The 16,571-nt window shown below is 37.9% G+C and overlaps 1 pseudogene across 1 annotated transcript in view; it reads right to left on the reverse strand.

Annotated features, from left to right (window-relative positions):
• LOC149750157 (uncharacterized) overlaps positions 1–16,571 on the reverse strand; it is a 157,472-nt pseudogene that overhangs the window by 78,304 nt on the left and 62,597 nt on the right. The window contains exon 6 of the transcript XR_016392031.1: positions 13,961–14,081. The product of XR_016392031.1 is annotated as an uncharacterized LOC149750157 (transcript). The remainder of the gene's footprint in view (positions 1–13,960; positions 14,082–16,571) is intronic.

Consider the following 16,571-nt stretch of genomic DNA (forward strand, 5'->3'; position numbering starts at 1 on the left):
TCTCCATAAAATAAAACAAAGATTATTACTGTAGCATTGTTTACGGAACATAAACATCAGTAGGGGAGTATAAGTAAGATGGATATATAGCATGCATGGATAAGAGTATGCACATAGAATACAACAGTCAGAAGTAAGGAACCAGAATTACATACAGTCACAGGATAAATCATTTAAATGCAGGGCTGAATTTTTTTAAAAAGAATAAAGTAAGATGTACAGTCAATGCCATTTATGAAAATTACAAACTATACACAGAAAACACTATGTATTTTCCAAAGATATAGAAAGATCTAAAGACGTCTATTAGGGATTTCCCTGGTGGCGCAGTGGATAAGCCTCTACACTCCCAATGCAGGGGGCCTGGGTTCGATCCCTGGTCAGGGAACTAGATCCCACATGCATGCCACAACTAAGAGTTCACATGCCACAACTAAGGAGGCTGCATGCCACAACTAAGGAGCTGGCAAGCCGCAACTAAGACCCAGAGCAACCAAATAAACAAATAAATATTTTAAAAAATAAAATAGGGCTTCCCTGGTGGCGCAGTGGTTGAGAGTCCACCTGCCGATGCAGGGGACACGGGTTCGTGTCCCGGTCCGGGAGGATCCCACATGCCACGGAGTGGCTGGGCCCGTGAGCCATGGCCGCTGAGCCTGCGTGTCTGGAGCCTGCACGTCCGGAGCCTGTGCTCCACAATGGGAGAGGCCACAACAGTGAGAGGCCTGCGTACCACAAAAAAATAAATAAATAAATAAAATAAAATAAAGATGTATACTAACTAGATTAGAGTGGGTGCTTATGGGAGGAAGCAAAATGAGCAGAAACAGGGAAATGAGTGGGATAAAAATAACAACAAAATAACCAATCAAGACATGGGTCTAGCCCTTGGGATGCCAGAAGTGAGAAGCATGACTCTTCTCCTAAAGTTTGGGAAATAGGTAGGGGAGAAAAGGAAATCCAGATAAACTCACCTGGGACAATATATTCGTAAGAGCTCTACTTAAACAAAAAACTGTTCTAGGTATGCTAAGACAAAATTAATATAACTTATTTTTAAAGGAGTCAGGAATATTTTACATATTTGAGAGAAAAATTCAGTAAATATTGATTTTTTTAAATCAAGAAAGTATGATCATTAAGATTATAATCAATAATCTAAAGCAACCATATGACCAAACTGACCAAACGGAGAATTTGACGATTTGTCTGAAATTAATAGGTCTATAACATCCTAAGATTAATCTGAGTACAACACCTGCCATATAAAGACCCTGAAGATAAAATCCCGAACAGGGGATACACTATAACCTGGCACAGAGAATCTACACAAACTCAATTTTTAATTTACACACTTGTCATAGAAATCATGTTACAAAATGTTTATACCACGGACCAATTCCTGTGAATGAAATAACATCTAAAACCATGGCATCATGTAGAAAATGAACTTTAGAAAATTCAGTAGGAAGAAAGTCACTGTTCAGTACCCCTTTATTAGTATAGCACTGATACAAACACAGTCTTAAACAGAAGGGGTGGGGAGAAAAACTGGAACACATTTCATCCTTGAAATGGACAAAGAGGAAGAAACTACTTTAGCATTTCACACAACACAGCTGAGCAGGAAGAGCAAGAACTTAAAAAATCACTTCCCTTGGCATATTGGTCTATTCTCATTAAATTACAACTGAATCTGCCAGTGATGCTTTACAATATAATAGGTTCTTCAGGATGTCGTTAGCAAAATAATCTGGATTGGATGTGCCATTACACAGCTTTCTGAAATCTATAATAAATGATCTGGGGGAAGAGGGAGGTCATTATTTTTCAAGTGTACAAAACAGTAGAAATTTCAAGCTTTTTTTGCTACTGAACTCAAACTATACACCAAAGGATGTAAAATGAGCAACAATAATCAAATCAACACATGCACAATTAATACAACAAAGGGAGTAGCCTTCTCTAAAGACTGCAATCCTGTGTGATGCAGATTTAATTTAGGTCACAGAAAATTCTACAAAGACCTGACAGCTTCTGCTTTGACTGGATGAAACTTGCTGCATACATCAGCATAAATAGTTAGGTTCAACCTTACCTACACCAAGCAAAATCAAGTAACCTTCCTAAAGCTGAGAGAGGAAGCTACATCTTTACCTGCACCTTGAATTGTAGGGATCTTCTGATTTATCCTAGAAATGGTGCTCTCTTTCAGAAACTGATGATTATAGTAAAGAAAACCCACAGCTTAAAAAGAGCCCCCAGAAAGAAATCTATAAAAGGTAGGCTCTCCAACTAGAAGCACGCTTTAAATAATTAAGTCTTTCTGGCTTCTGTTGAGTATCCTTAACAGGGTAGCTGTGGAACACCATATCACTGATCTAATGTCACTTGTGTTTGCATTCTAAAAACCTCCCACACACACACCAAAAAAAAAAAAAAATTCGTAAAACAAAAAATAGCTTTTTAGAATCACTTCAGTACACCTCTAAAATACACATCCTATAATAAAGTTTAAATACAATGTTTGAGGGTTGAAAAATTTAATCCACAGGTCAGAACTAGTCTGTCTATACTAATATAGGAAACCAAGATAAAATACAACTGCTAATAATTAATTATTTAACATTAAATTGCTCACTAATTAAAGAAACATTCTTTCCTACAGTAAAAAAAAAAAAAAAAAAAAATCCCGTAAATCGCAAAAACAATGCAGAGTTTGAAATAAGTTGCTGAAATAGGTTGTAACATACACAATGTTGGGTTTTTTTAAAATATTTATTTACTTATTTGGTTGCACCAGGTCTTACTTGTGGCAGGCGGGCTCCTTAGTTGTGGCTCCAGGGCTCCTTAGTTGTGGCATGCAAACTCCTAGTTGCAGCATGCATGTGGGATCTAGTTCCCTCAACAGGGATCGAACCCAGGCCCACTGCGTTGGAAGCGTGGAGTCTTATTCACTGCACCACCAGGGAAATCTCCATAATGTTGTTAATGTGAAATTTTGAAACTTATAAAAGCACCATATAATATGATACACAAATATTTAGTAAACTATAAAAACATGCATAGGTTTGAAAAACAGCAAATTCATAAAACTGATTACTTCTGAGACAGGGAGAGGGATGAGACTGGGAGGGATGCACAGGGGTCTCAACTACCTTGATTTTATAATCTGTATATTTATAAGATAAACTGGTAATATATTTTTGGCAGGCACTTTATATATTGGTCAATATGTTAGTCTTAATATGGATCTGCATGCTTCAAATATCTTATAATTTTTAAAAAATGAAAACAAAACACACAAAATTAACTCAAAATAGATCACAAAGCTAAATGTAGAACACAAAACTAAAATTCTGGAAAATAACAGGAAAAAAATCTAAGTGACCTTGGGTTTGATGATGACTTTTTTTTTTTTTAAGATTTTTTTGATGTGGACCATTTTTAAAGTCTTTATTCAATTTGTTACAATATTGCTTCTGCTTTATGTTTTGGTTTTTTGGCCGTGAGGCATGTGGGATTTTGTGGGATCTTACCTCCCGACCAGGGATTAAACTTGCATCCCCTGCACTGGAAGGCGAAGTCCTAAGCACTGGACCACAAGGGAAGTCCCTAATGATGACTTTTTAGATACAACACCAAAAGCATGATCCAAGTAATAAAGAAACCTATAAGTTGGACTTCATTAAAATTAAAAACTTCTGTTCTGTGAAAGACATAGTTAATGAAAAGACAAGTCACGCACTGGGAGAAATATTAGCAAAAGTAAATCTGATAAAGGAGTGTTACCCAAAATATACAAAGAACTCAAACTCAACAATAAGAAAACAAAAACATGATTAAAAGTAGATGGAGGGGGGCTTCCCTGGCGGTACAGTGGTTGGGAATCTGCCTGCCAATGCAGGGAACACGGGTTCGAGCCCTGGTCTGGGAAGATCCCACATGCCACGGAGCAACTAGGCGCATGAGCCACAACTACTGAGCCTGCGCATCTGGAGCCCGTGCTCTGCAACACGAGAGGCCGCGATAGTGAGAGGCCCACGCACTGCGATGAAGAGTGGCCCCCGCTTGCCGCAACTAGAGAAAGCCCTCGCACAGAAATGAAGACCCAACACAGCCAAAAATAAATAAATAAAGAGTGAAGTAAGTCAGAAAGAGAGAGACAAATACCGTATGCTAACACATATATATGGAATCTAAGAAAAAAAAATGCCATGAAGAACCTAGGGGTAAGACGGGAATAAAGACACAGACCTACTAGAGAATGGACTTGAAGATATGGGGAGGGGGAACGGTAAGCTGTGACAAAGTGATAGAGTGGCATGGACACATATACACTACCAAACGTAAAATAGATAGCTAGTGGGAAGCAGCCGCATAGCACAGGGAGATCAGCTCCGTGTTTTGTGACCACCTAGAGGGGTGGGATAGGGAGGGTGGGAGGGAGGGAGACGCAAGAGGGAAGAGATATGGGAACATATGTATATGTATAACTGATTCACTTTGTTATAAAGCAGAAACTAACACACCATTGTAAAGCAATTATACTCCAATAAAGATGTTAAAAAAAATAAAAACTAAATAAATAGATGAGCATTTAAAAAAAAAAGTAGATGGGGGACTTCCCTGGTGGCGCAATGGATAAGAATCCGCCTGCCAATGCAGGGGACATGGGTTCGAGCCCTGGAAGATCCCACATGCCACGGAGCAACTGAGCCCATGTGCCACAACTACTGATCCTGCACTCTAGAGCCCGCGAGCTGCAACTACTGAGCCTGTGCACCACAACTACTGAAGCCCATGTGCTGCAACTACTGAAGCCGCATGCCTAGAGCCTGCACTCCACAACAAGAGAAGATACCTCAATGAGAAGCCTGCACACCGCAATGAAGAGCAGCCCCTGCTTGCCACAACTAGAGAAAGCCTGCAGGCAGTAACGAGAACCCAACAAAGCGAAAAAAAAAAAAAAAAAAAAAGGAGATGGGACTTCCCTGGTGGTCCAGTGGTTAAGACTCTGTGCTCCCAATGGAGGGGGCAAGGGTTTAATCTCTGGTCAGGGAACTAAGATCCTGCATGCCACGTGGCACAACAAAAAAATAAATAAATAAACAAATAAAATGTAAACAAAAGACCTAAAGACACCTAACCAAAAAAGATATACATGTGAAAAAATAAACACATGTAAAGATGCTCAACATCATAGGCCATTAGGGAATTGCAAATTAAAACAACGAGATACTACACCATACACCTATTAGAATGGCTAAAATTCAGAACACTGACAACACCAAATGCTGACAAGGATGTGGAGCAACAGGAACTCTCATTCATTGCTGGTAAGTATGCAAAATGGTACAATCACTTTGGAAAACAGTTTGGCAATTTCTTACAAAGCTAAACTGAGTCTTATTATATGATCTAGCAATTGTAGTCTGATTTGAGACCCAATGTCCACAAAAAAATCTGCACACGAATGTTTATAGCAGCTTTATTCATAATTGCAAAAACCTGGAAGAAATCAAGATATCCTTCAATTGGTAAATGGATAAACTATGGTAAATGCACACAATGAAGTATTATTCAGCAATGAAAATAAACGAGTTATCAAGTCACAAAAAGACATGGAGGAACCTTAAAGGTATACTGCTAAGTGAAAGCAGCCAGTGTGAAAAGACTATATTATATGATTTCAGCTATATGACAGTCTGAAAAAGGCAAAACTATAGAAACAGTAAAAAGATGAGTGGCCGTATCAGCAGTCTGGGGGCAAGAGAGGGAGGGATGAACAGGTAGAACACAGAGGATTTACTGGGCAGTAAAACTATTCTGTATGATACTATAATGGTAGACCCAGGACATTATGAATTTGTCAAAACCCATGAAGGTGTACAACATAAAGAGTGAACCCTAATGCAAACTTTGGGCTTTAGTTCATATAATATATCAATATTGGTTCATTAATGATAACAAATGTACCACTATTCTGCTTCAACCTTAAATGAGTGTACTGCAATTCAATTTTAGCACTAACCACTCAGAGTTAGTCTAGAACCCACAAACCAAAGGGCATTATCCCAAACAAGACTGCACTTACTTTAGATGCCAGCCACACTTCAGGGATCTCCAGGCCACCTGCATTTCTAATCAACTGGCCACAAATTCAGAGATTTCTACTTCAGTTTGATAACTTGCTAGGACAACTCCCATAACTCAGAAAAGCATTATACTTATGATTATAGTTTTATTATAAAGGATACACATATTGCAAGGTCTGAGATGGTCCTGAATGAAGGGCTTCCATGCCCTCTCCCCATGAGTGAGGGTGCATCATCCTCCCAACACATCAATATCTTAACCAATCAAAAAACGCCACTGAGCTTTGGTGTCCAGAGTCCTTATTAGGGTTTCATTACATAGGCATAATTGACTAAATCACTGGCCACATGATTAAACTCAATCTCCAAATCTTCTCTACCTCCCCAGAAGTCAGACTGGCCCAAAGTCCCAACCCTCTAATCATGTGGTTGGTGTTTCTGGTGACCAGGCCCCATCCTGAAGTTACCTAGAGGAACACCATGAATTCCCATATTAGCATAACAAAAGCACATCTCATTCATCCAAAAACTACGTTAATACCCTCACTGTGCAAGAATCTTCTCTTAATTTTTTGACAAAATATTAAAGCAGAGTTTAATGACACAAACTTTTTTAGCTTCCTAAGAGGCCAGTGATACAAAAGGGATGAAAGGAAGGGAGTACTGACTAGAAGGCAACTTTCAAGGGGAGCACATTTCACAACTAGCTCAGATTGGAAATCACATCAAATAAAAGTTATCAAAAAGAATCAAGAGGGGGCTTCCCTGGTGGCACAGTGGTTAAGAATCCACCTGCCAATGCAGTGGACATGGGTTCGAGCCCTGGTCCGGGAAGATCCCACATGCCACAGAGCAACTAAGCCCGTGCACCACAACTACTGAGCCTGTGCTCTAGAGCTGGCGTGCCACAACTACTGAGCCCGCGTGCCACAACTGATGAAGCCCACATGCCTACAGCCCATGCTCCACAACAACGGAAGCCACCACAATGAGAAGCCCGTACACCGCAATGAAGAGTAGCCCCCGCTCGCAGCAACCAGAGAAAGCTTGCGCACAGCAATGAAGACCCAACACAGCCAAAAATAAATAAATAAATAAATTTATTTTAAAAAAAAAAGAATCAAGAGAAACCAATGCCATGTTTGCTAACATTGAGGCATATGTCAATAAAAAACCCAGAACTGGCATACTGCTAATATAAAACCCATTTAAATCCATTTTTAAATGCATACATTGGTTATAGCACATAACAATGGTTATGGTCTATCATGATCAAATGGAATCCATACTGAATGAATTAACAGTAGGGGAATAAAATGGAATGTAAATCAAGTTGCATTCTTTCCAAAATCTGCCCCTTTCCATAGAGTTAAGTGAAGGAGCAAGGACTCAAAAACTATGTCACAAACCAAAGCGTTGAGGGTCAAAAATTATATTTTATAGAACTGTCATTTTCCTCACCAACACCAATAAATAAGTTATTAAATCTACCCTTTTGGCAAAATAAAGTCATTTCAATAGAACTAAAAGTTCTACAGTTTCAATGTCAACTCTTCTAAAAATAAACATTGCTGCCGTGCCTCATAATTCAAATTGCAGCAGCAAGTCATTATTCTGTTTTATTCTTTTGACACATTTTAACTCATTTTATAAACCAAGAATTTGTTTCTGTTCTATAATCCTCGAAAAAAATGTTTATGGGAAGGCAATTTCATTTTGCTAGGTTGACAGTGACAGTCCCTTGGGGGAGAGACCAACTCAAGCAGGACTGAAACAGCTGTTAGGAGCCAATTTTCCTACCTGTTAATTGCTTTTGTGACTAGGCTGCACCAGCTCAGACATCCACCTGGCAAGCAGTAGATAAATCGAAATAGTCAAATCTCAGGAGTTTGAAAATTAGAAGGCTTTCCCCTTTCCTCTGCAAGAATTTAACTGGGGAACAGAACAGCAAAGGAAGAGAAAAACGTGAAAAGTACATAAACATTTATTGCAAAAACACTCACTGTACCTTCCTGATTACCAGAAAATAAAGAAATAAAGAAAAGGAAAAGCCTTAAAAAAAAGAATTTTATAAATAGCCAATAGAAAAAGCATTCTTTTGGTCATTCAACAAATATTAACTGGAATGCCTACTATGGCAGACATTGTTCTAAGTGCTGGGGATACAGCATTAAACAAAACAGAATGTCTATGTCCCCAACAGAGGAGATAAACAAGAAATAAATAACTATCAGTTAGTCATTAGGTGCTAAGAAGAAAATAAAATATGGCCATTTGATAGTGTTGGAGAAGCACTAATTTATAGTGAGTTGTCAAGGAAAACCTCTTTGAAGAAGGAACATTTAAAGCTGAGACTTAAAAATGACAAGAAGGATATAGCCAAGCAACAGTCTGGGGGAAAACGATTCCCACAGAGCTACAAGTAGTGGAAGTCCCTGAAGCTAGAATGACTTTACAGAACAGAAAAGAAGGTCTATGTGGCTGGAGTTTCGTGAATAGGGTTAAGAATGACAGCAGATAAGGTCTCCTTCAAAATGCCACAGCCATTTCAAAGTCATCAGTTGGAAAGATAAAAATAAAACTGTGACCAATGAGCTATTCATGGGAACTCGCTTTTGGACTAGTAATGACCACCAGGAAACTGTCAATAGAAAAAAAGAGAAACATGAGTTAAGGGCAGAGGTTTCTGAATCAGAAAGGATCAGCATCACAGTCTTAGCAGAACCAGTGTTTCAGTCACTCTAAGAGCAATAATGTTCTAAGTAAGATCAATATCTAAGGCTGGCATGTTAAAACACAGAAATCATAAATGAACTCTAGACGGAAATGAATGTTTCTGGACATGCTTGTCCTAATCCCTGCCAGATCTACTTATTCCAGATAGTCCAGAGATAGATCTCTTTTTAAAATTTAAATATAAACAATGGATACCATAAAATAATACCTGCCTAGAATAGAAATTTTTGAAAAGTTTGCCATGGGTAATGCTTTTCCTAGAATCACAAATTAGGATTTTAAAAACAAAAAAAATTTAGTAAGTACTGGTAAGCACAAAATAAGTCTTTGAGTTTAAAAGCATCTATAACATTAAACGATGCTATATTTTAAAAATAAAACACATCTATTAAAATAGAACTCATCTTATTTGAAGGACAAACTATATTTTCCAGCACTGAAAGATTCACGGATATACAGCACTGCTGCATATTGCCAACAAGATTTTTTGTAATGGTGCTATAATGTAAAAATTCCCGAACCATGCTTACTGCTATTGAATAGACACATTTCTCTACAAAAGCATTTTGGTAAGGCTCTATTCATTTTGGGAAAAAAGAATAGAAAAATAATGGAGATCAAAAGCTTGCTTTACATGAGGTATGTGGCAATGTGTCTTCAAGCCACATGCTACTTAAAAAAAAAAGAACACTGGCATCTAGAATCCTACCTCAAACACTAAATTGAACCTCAGTTTTCCTCATCAGTAAAATGAGGATAATACCAACTCCTTTCACAAGATTGTGAGGAAGATTAAATGAAACGTAATAGGTGAAGATTAATGGAATCCAGTCTTACACGGTAATCACAATATCCATTAAAGGAATAGGGGCAAACACATGTTAAAAGAAGAGAGAGAAAAAAATCATAAATTATAGGTTATAAGCAATAAATACAATGTAAATAGTACTCCTCCCGTTGAATATACTACAGGCCAAACTCCTCTGTTTTACCTATGAAGAAATAAAAGCTCAGAGAGGTTAAGTGACCAGCCCAAAGTTAAAAAGCAGGCAGATAAGGGGCTAAAATCTTGCTTAACTACTAAATCTGGCATACATTTTATAGAGGACTTTCACATACAAGATCCAGTTGATCTTCACTATGAGGTAGTTAATTTGACTCATGAGAAAGCCCAAGGCACCAAAGTTAGCTAGCCAGTTAGTGATGGAACCATGAGTAAAACCTGGGACACTGAATACTGCTTCTCTTAAGACAGAGACTGAAAGCCTTTCTTACTCATAACTTGACTAATACAAAAAACTATGCCTTAGCAAGCAATCACATTCTTGTACTCAATTAATAATTATGTTAAAGTCATACTACAAAGACATAAATGTTTCCATTCTGTATTTAATAGAATCAATCAGCTTCTTAACATAAAAATGCTCAAATCGAAGACAAGTTTTTTGACATATTTCCCAAACTAAAACCTCAGTAGATACTGGTTTAGTGCACGGCAGCAAGAATTATTTTTATTCTGTTTGTTCATAGATTATTTAAACAGGACAGCTGGGTTAGTGAGTTGCTGAATATTTTATCATAATCAAGCAGTACGTTGTTTCTATCACTGATGACCCCAATATTCACATTCTTAAAAATTACTTAATCCTTTAAATTGCCCTTTCTTTCATGTAAGATTCTGTAGTTAACCCGTAGGTCAATCAGTTCTTGTACTTAAGATGATTCACTTTCATAAAATAATTATGCTACAAATACTGCATTATTATGCAGCTGAAGGGACAGGCTGGGAAACTGATTAAAAGGACTCAAGTAGAGATGAGCCAATTGAAAAATACAGCATCTAAATAATAGTTACATTTACAATACATTTTTCTGAATGTCATTAAAAATACATATACATCTGCTTGATATTCCAAATTCTTGCTTTAAAAGGGATCAAGCTTTGAAGGAAGATTTCTAGGTTTAACAAGAGAACATGGCACAGCAATGTAGGAGGTCAGAGCTCAGCTACCATGAAGGTTTTCAGACCGTCTGTGCAAATAAGAGCGTGTTCCCTGAGTTCCAAACAGGTCTCTGCTCAAAACCACGTTCAAAGATGTGAAAATGGAGGGCCAAATGCATAAAAGTAATTTCTAAGTTTTGCAACTAATAACTGGCAACATTATTTTTGGGTGAGTGAGAGAAAAGAACCATTACATTAACACACAAATGAGCAGCAATCACTCACACTACCTTCCTATGTAAGAGAAGAATAAATATATAACTGGGGTGGGGATCAAGCACTTGAAATAGTTATGGCCAGAGATTACCATCAAAGTAACTGCTTAGCTCAGTTCATAAGACTTCACTTGGACTCATCAAGGATTGTCATCCAAAAGGCACAGCCTGAATGCACTAAGCTTTCTGGTGAATTGAGATTGTGCATACACCTTAAGGTACGTTGCTTGCCTGTCTTCTGAGCATTTTTAAAACTATATTTGATAATAATGCAATTTTGAATCCCTTTTACCTAGTGTTAGTTTTATAGTATACTTTTTAGGTAGACAAAACACTCAGTAAATGTGTTAGAGATTCAATTGATAAAACAAGGCCCAGCTTGTGAAAAAGCAACACTACACATAACACTTGATCCTCACAGCTTCCTCAGCCATAGCTCTAAAAAAGCCACACAATTCAGAATGATCATGCTGAAACATCTTATGAATTAATACAGATAAATTCTGTATTAGTCCATTTTGTTCTGTATTAAAATTATCTAAAATTGATCATTTGAAATTGACTGTTATGTAGCATCATCAATAATTGAAATGCTCCATTCCTCAATCACCTTGGTTATGCAGGAGTTTTCTGCAAACATAGTTCTCTAGAGAAATTCACATTTAAAGTGCTCCACTAATTACAGTCTTCATTCAACACACATTTATTAAGCACTTATTGTGTACCACGCACTATCAGTACAAGAAACAGCATGCTGAATCAAATTAGCCCTTGCCTTTGGAGGTAGAGGGCATGGCTTACAGAAAGGCAAATATTACATAATGCAACAAGTGCTATAAGAAATGTGCACTAATCACTGAGCATTAAACGATTAGTAGGAGTTTGGTAAATATACTAGAGATTGCTCATGAGGAGAGGGGAGTAGGACAGACCTACAGCCTGTGCAAAGTTGTATAGGTAGAAAAGAGTACTTATTTGGCAGGGCAACAACAGAGCTCAATAATAGCAAAAGTAAGCAATGACCAGAACAGGGCACAAAGGATGTTCAAAAAGCCACGTCAGGAGTTTAGCCTTTATCTCAACGAAACTGTGAAGCACTAAAAAGTTTCAAGCAGGGATGTGATAATGATTTTGGTTTAGAGAAATCCTTCTGGCTATACAACAGAAGGAAGGAATAAACTTGGAGGCAACCAAATCTAGTAGATTTATTAAAAGACTATTAAAATCACTACTACCTTTAGATCAAGGCAACAGGATCTGGCCTTCCTGTGGCCACACCTCTCTCCATGTAATAAGCAGAGAAAAGGGCCAAGAGGAAGTGTCACTTTACTTGGTCTCACCCCAAGAGACCACTTTCCACTGACCTGGAATCCCAGAACTCCTAGCCTAAATGTCAGAGCCCATTTCCAGGAAAGGTCCTCATGCAGGTATGTGCAACCCTAGGCCTGAAAGGTAGCCAAAGGGCAGTTGCTGAGGGAAGATAGGGGCTGTGGAGAAAGCTTAGACATTTTACCACAATTTTAAATATATATATGTATGTATATATATAATATTTGTAATACTGTATATATTATAAATAAACATTTAAGAAATATTTTATTGCGGTAAAATATATTTTATAATATATAAGGATATATATACATAAGTATATATAATATATACAATATTACAATATTGCATATATTATATGCAATATTGAAAATTAGCAATTTCATACCATACTCATGTATAAATGAATATTTGTGCCTAGAAACCTAACTTTTTTAATGATATATAGTCCTGATCTGAAATTTTAAATTTTTTAACTTTTTGAGAATTTCTGAAGAATTCTCTGACAGAAAATATTTCCCCTATAAAACAGACATACTAAAGTCAGGATCAACATACTAGAAAGTCAAAGCAATCTGAAGATAGATAAGCCAACCAGGTGTTAATAACAGGCTGGTGAAACAAAAAACAAAAATCATTTAGTGAAGGATCAATGTGTGGCTAAAGGCAGATTATTTGTTATACACAAATGAGCTACTGTATTGCACAGCTCTTCTCATGAGTGTACAGAGATGCATTACCCTCACATTAAATAAAGACTCAGTGAGCAAAACACTGTGGCAAGCATCTGCTGGCTAATGACAAAGAAAACCATAGACCCTTTGAGGCCAATTTCCATCCAGCTGTAAGCATGGAAGCAGCAAACACACATACTGCTTTTCAATATCAATCCCAAATAACCATGAAAAAGAAGCTCCTCGGCTTTCAAAGCCATTACAAGTATTAATTACATATGCTAAACAATACACTTAGAAAAAGTTAACTCTAAATAAGCAGATATCGAAATATATAACTGCATTTTATTCTCATTCCACCTTTCTTTGTCTCCACATCCATAGTAAGGAGAATTGGCCTACAGAAGGCACTAAACAAAACTGTAAACTAGGCAAAGTTTGTCTTCTGCATCCAATCACTTACATTATCAGTTACTTTTTTCTGTCTTTATTTCACTACCTTTTCCTGCCTACCCTAACCCCAACATTCTTTTATTTTCCAGGACCTCTGCTGTAATGTTCTCTGAGGCCCGCCTTGGCCTCCCTTGCTCCTGTGTTGAATTTATTTATCTACATTTTTCTCAATGCATGTGACCTGATAAAAGAACAGCACCTGCAAACATCCGTAACTCCCTTCCTTTTGCCTCTCCTTCCATCCAGGACTAATGCTTTCACCTAAGCTCAAGACCACACTCTCTCTTGCCTTCTCAGAAACCTTTGAAATACCCTTTATCTTACCAATGTATTCAACTTTCTCTCTTCACTAGCATCTTTCCTTCATTACATAAACACATTTAAGTCTCTACCTAAAAAAACAACAAAACCTTTAGCTTAAAAGGCAAATAAATCCTACTATATGGAACTTACCCTATGGTGTCCTCCCTTTCGTCTCTGCCCTCACGCAAATTCCCTCTCCAGTCCACAGCAATATGGCTTCTGCTAACACCATTAGATTAATCCAAGAGTTCTTAACCTAGGGCAGTAGGGTCTGTGGATAGAATTCAGAAGATCCATGAACTTAGATGGCAAAATAAATTATTTCTTTATCTTCTCCAAACCTCTAAAATTACTAATATATATACTGTACTTACAAATTTACTAAATTACTACTGGCCTGCCACTATATCTTGTTGTGTAGTATGTTAATTAAGCACATATTACTTTATCACAATTTGTTTGGTAATGATATTTTAGTATAATTGCTTTCCTTTGTAATCCTATGTATTTTATTTCCATCTGGGGCAAACTGTATTTTCCAAATATGCTGCAAAAATATCTCCCATTCCACATGCTCTTCTATGATGTAAATTTGCCACTTCCCCATAAAGAGGTAGAGCCTAATTCCCTTCTCCTTAAATCCAGAGTGGCACTTAACTTGCTAGTAACCAAGAGAGTGTGGTGGAAGTGACACTGAGTGACTTCTAATGCTGGTTAAGGAAAAGTCATGCAGGTTCTGGGACTAGGTTTGGGGTGATTTGTTAAACAGCGATTAACCAGTGATTACCAGGACAAAATTCAGTACCTGGAACTAGAGTACTAACATAACAAAAACATGTGATACTGGCTTTGGGATTGGGTGGTAGACACAAGGTGGAAGGGCCCTAAGAATCTCATTAGCAAAAGCTTGATGAGCCTTGAGAAGGTTACTGGAGAAGCCTTAAAGGAGTGAGTAAAATGCTCTCAGAAGCTGGAGGAAAGAAGACCCTTGTTATAAAGCGGCAGAAAATTTAGTAAAACTGTTGCCTCTGCTAAGTTAAAAAGCAGAAAATGTTGATAATGAACTGTTACTTCTAGCTAAGGTAATTCCCAAGCAGAAGGTCCAAAGTGTCAACTGATTTCTTTTATATGTATAGTATTGTAGAAGGTACAGATAGAGAGATGAGTTAAAGAAAGTATTCTGTTTTCAAGCAAAATTTAAGGAAATATAAAGGAACCAGCAATTGCTGCGTTCAAAAGTAAAACTATTTTCATCTACAATCTCTCCCAGCAGAGAATGCTCAAAGTAAGAAAAGGTCTGAAGACAAAGATCAAATAGAGGGTGCTGAAAGGAAAATCTGGTCTCCAGGAAGAGAGGAAGCCAACGGTGTTACTGAAAAATCCTTTATTAACACCCGGTTTCTCCTTGATCTCCTTCCCAGTGCCTTTTTCTGTACTTGTCCACTAAAACTAGATGTGCTCAAGGCTTTTGTACTCAAATCCTGAGCAATTTCTTCTTCAACCACTCCTGGAAAATCTATTAACCCAAAAATCTCTCCCTCAAGCCCCCACCTCTCTCCAAGAATTGTACACAGATCTACACATCTCCACTTGAATATCTCAGAGAAACCTCAAACTAAATTATTTCAAAACCCTATCCATCCCTACTCCACAAGTTATTTCTACACATGAACATGCATTGGGAATAAATAGCACTACCATCCATTTAATTGCACAATGTAGGAGTCATCCCTGATTTCTTCCTCTCCTTCTCCCTGCCCCCATCCTCCCCCAACCAACAGTTAATAATATCAGTCATCAAGTTCTATAGATTCTACCTGCTAAACCTCTCTGGAGTCTACCCCCTCTTCAGTTACATCCTGTCTGGACTACCTTCCAAGCAGTCTCTCTGTTCCAATATATATTTCATACTATTCTCAAAATCACCTTCTTAAAACAAAATATTAAACATGTTAACCTCCTGCTTAAGACCCTTCAGAGATCCCTATCAAAACCTTTTGACAGGGCTTCCCTGGTGGCGCAGTGGTGGAGAGTCCGCCTGCCGATGCAGGCCACACGGGTTCATGCCCCAGTCCGGGAAGATCCCACATGCCGCGGAGCAGCTAGGCACGTGAGCCATGGCTGCTGAGCCTGCACGTCCAGAGCCTGTGCTCCGCAACGGGAGAGGCCACAACAGTGAGAGGCCCGCGTACCGCAAAAAAAAAATAACCTTTTGACATAGCTTACAAGTAAGTACTTTTCGATCCAGCCCTCCCCTACAAACTACCCCACATACCATTTATTCTAAGTACGCCAAAATAAGGACCCAACATGATTAGGAGTACATACTTTTCCCCCTAGGAAGCAACTCCTGTTATGAATCCTAAGTACTCTGCTATGTATTTACTGCTTCAACAATTATAGAGCACCTACTCTGTGGCAAATCTGGCAGGGCCTATGCCAGGGCTAGGAATACAAAAATAAATGAGAAACAGGTCCTGGCCTCTTCCCTGGAAGCGCACAGAAAGAAGGAAAATAAGTACAACACATGGATTTATAATGGAAGATAGCATGATGTGGTGGATTGACTATTCGAGGTGGGCAGAGAGGTAGAGCAGAGAGTAAGAAAAACAACAGGATAAATACAGTACTTTCTCCTGGAGCAGCAAGTCTCTTTGATGTAGAAACTTAAAGCATTTTAATATTAATATACTCATTATAAGCAGAATACAAATTACATGAAAGATGCAATAAAATACTTTAAAATTCATGGGCCATTTTG

Source organism: Delphinapterus leucas, chromosome 2 (assembly GCF_059928025.1).
Source record: "Delphinapterus leucas isolate spDelLeu-1000000601 "Yukka" chromosome 2, BTC_Dleu_Yukka2, whole genome shotgun sequence".
NCBI classification, from domain to species: domain Eukaryota; kingdom Metazoa; phylum Chordata; class Mammalia; order Artiodactyla; family Monodontidae; genus Delphinapterus; species Delphinapterus leucas.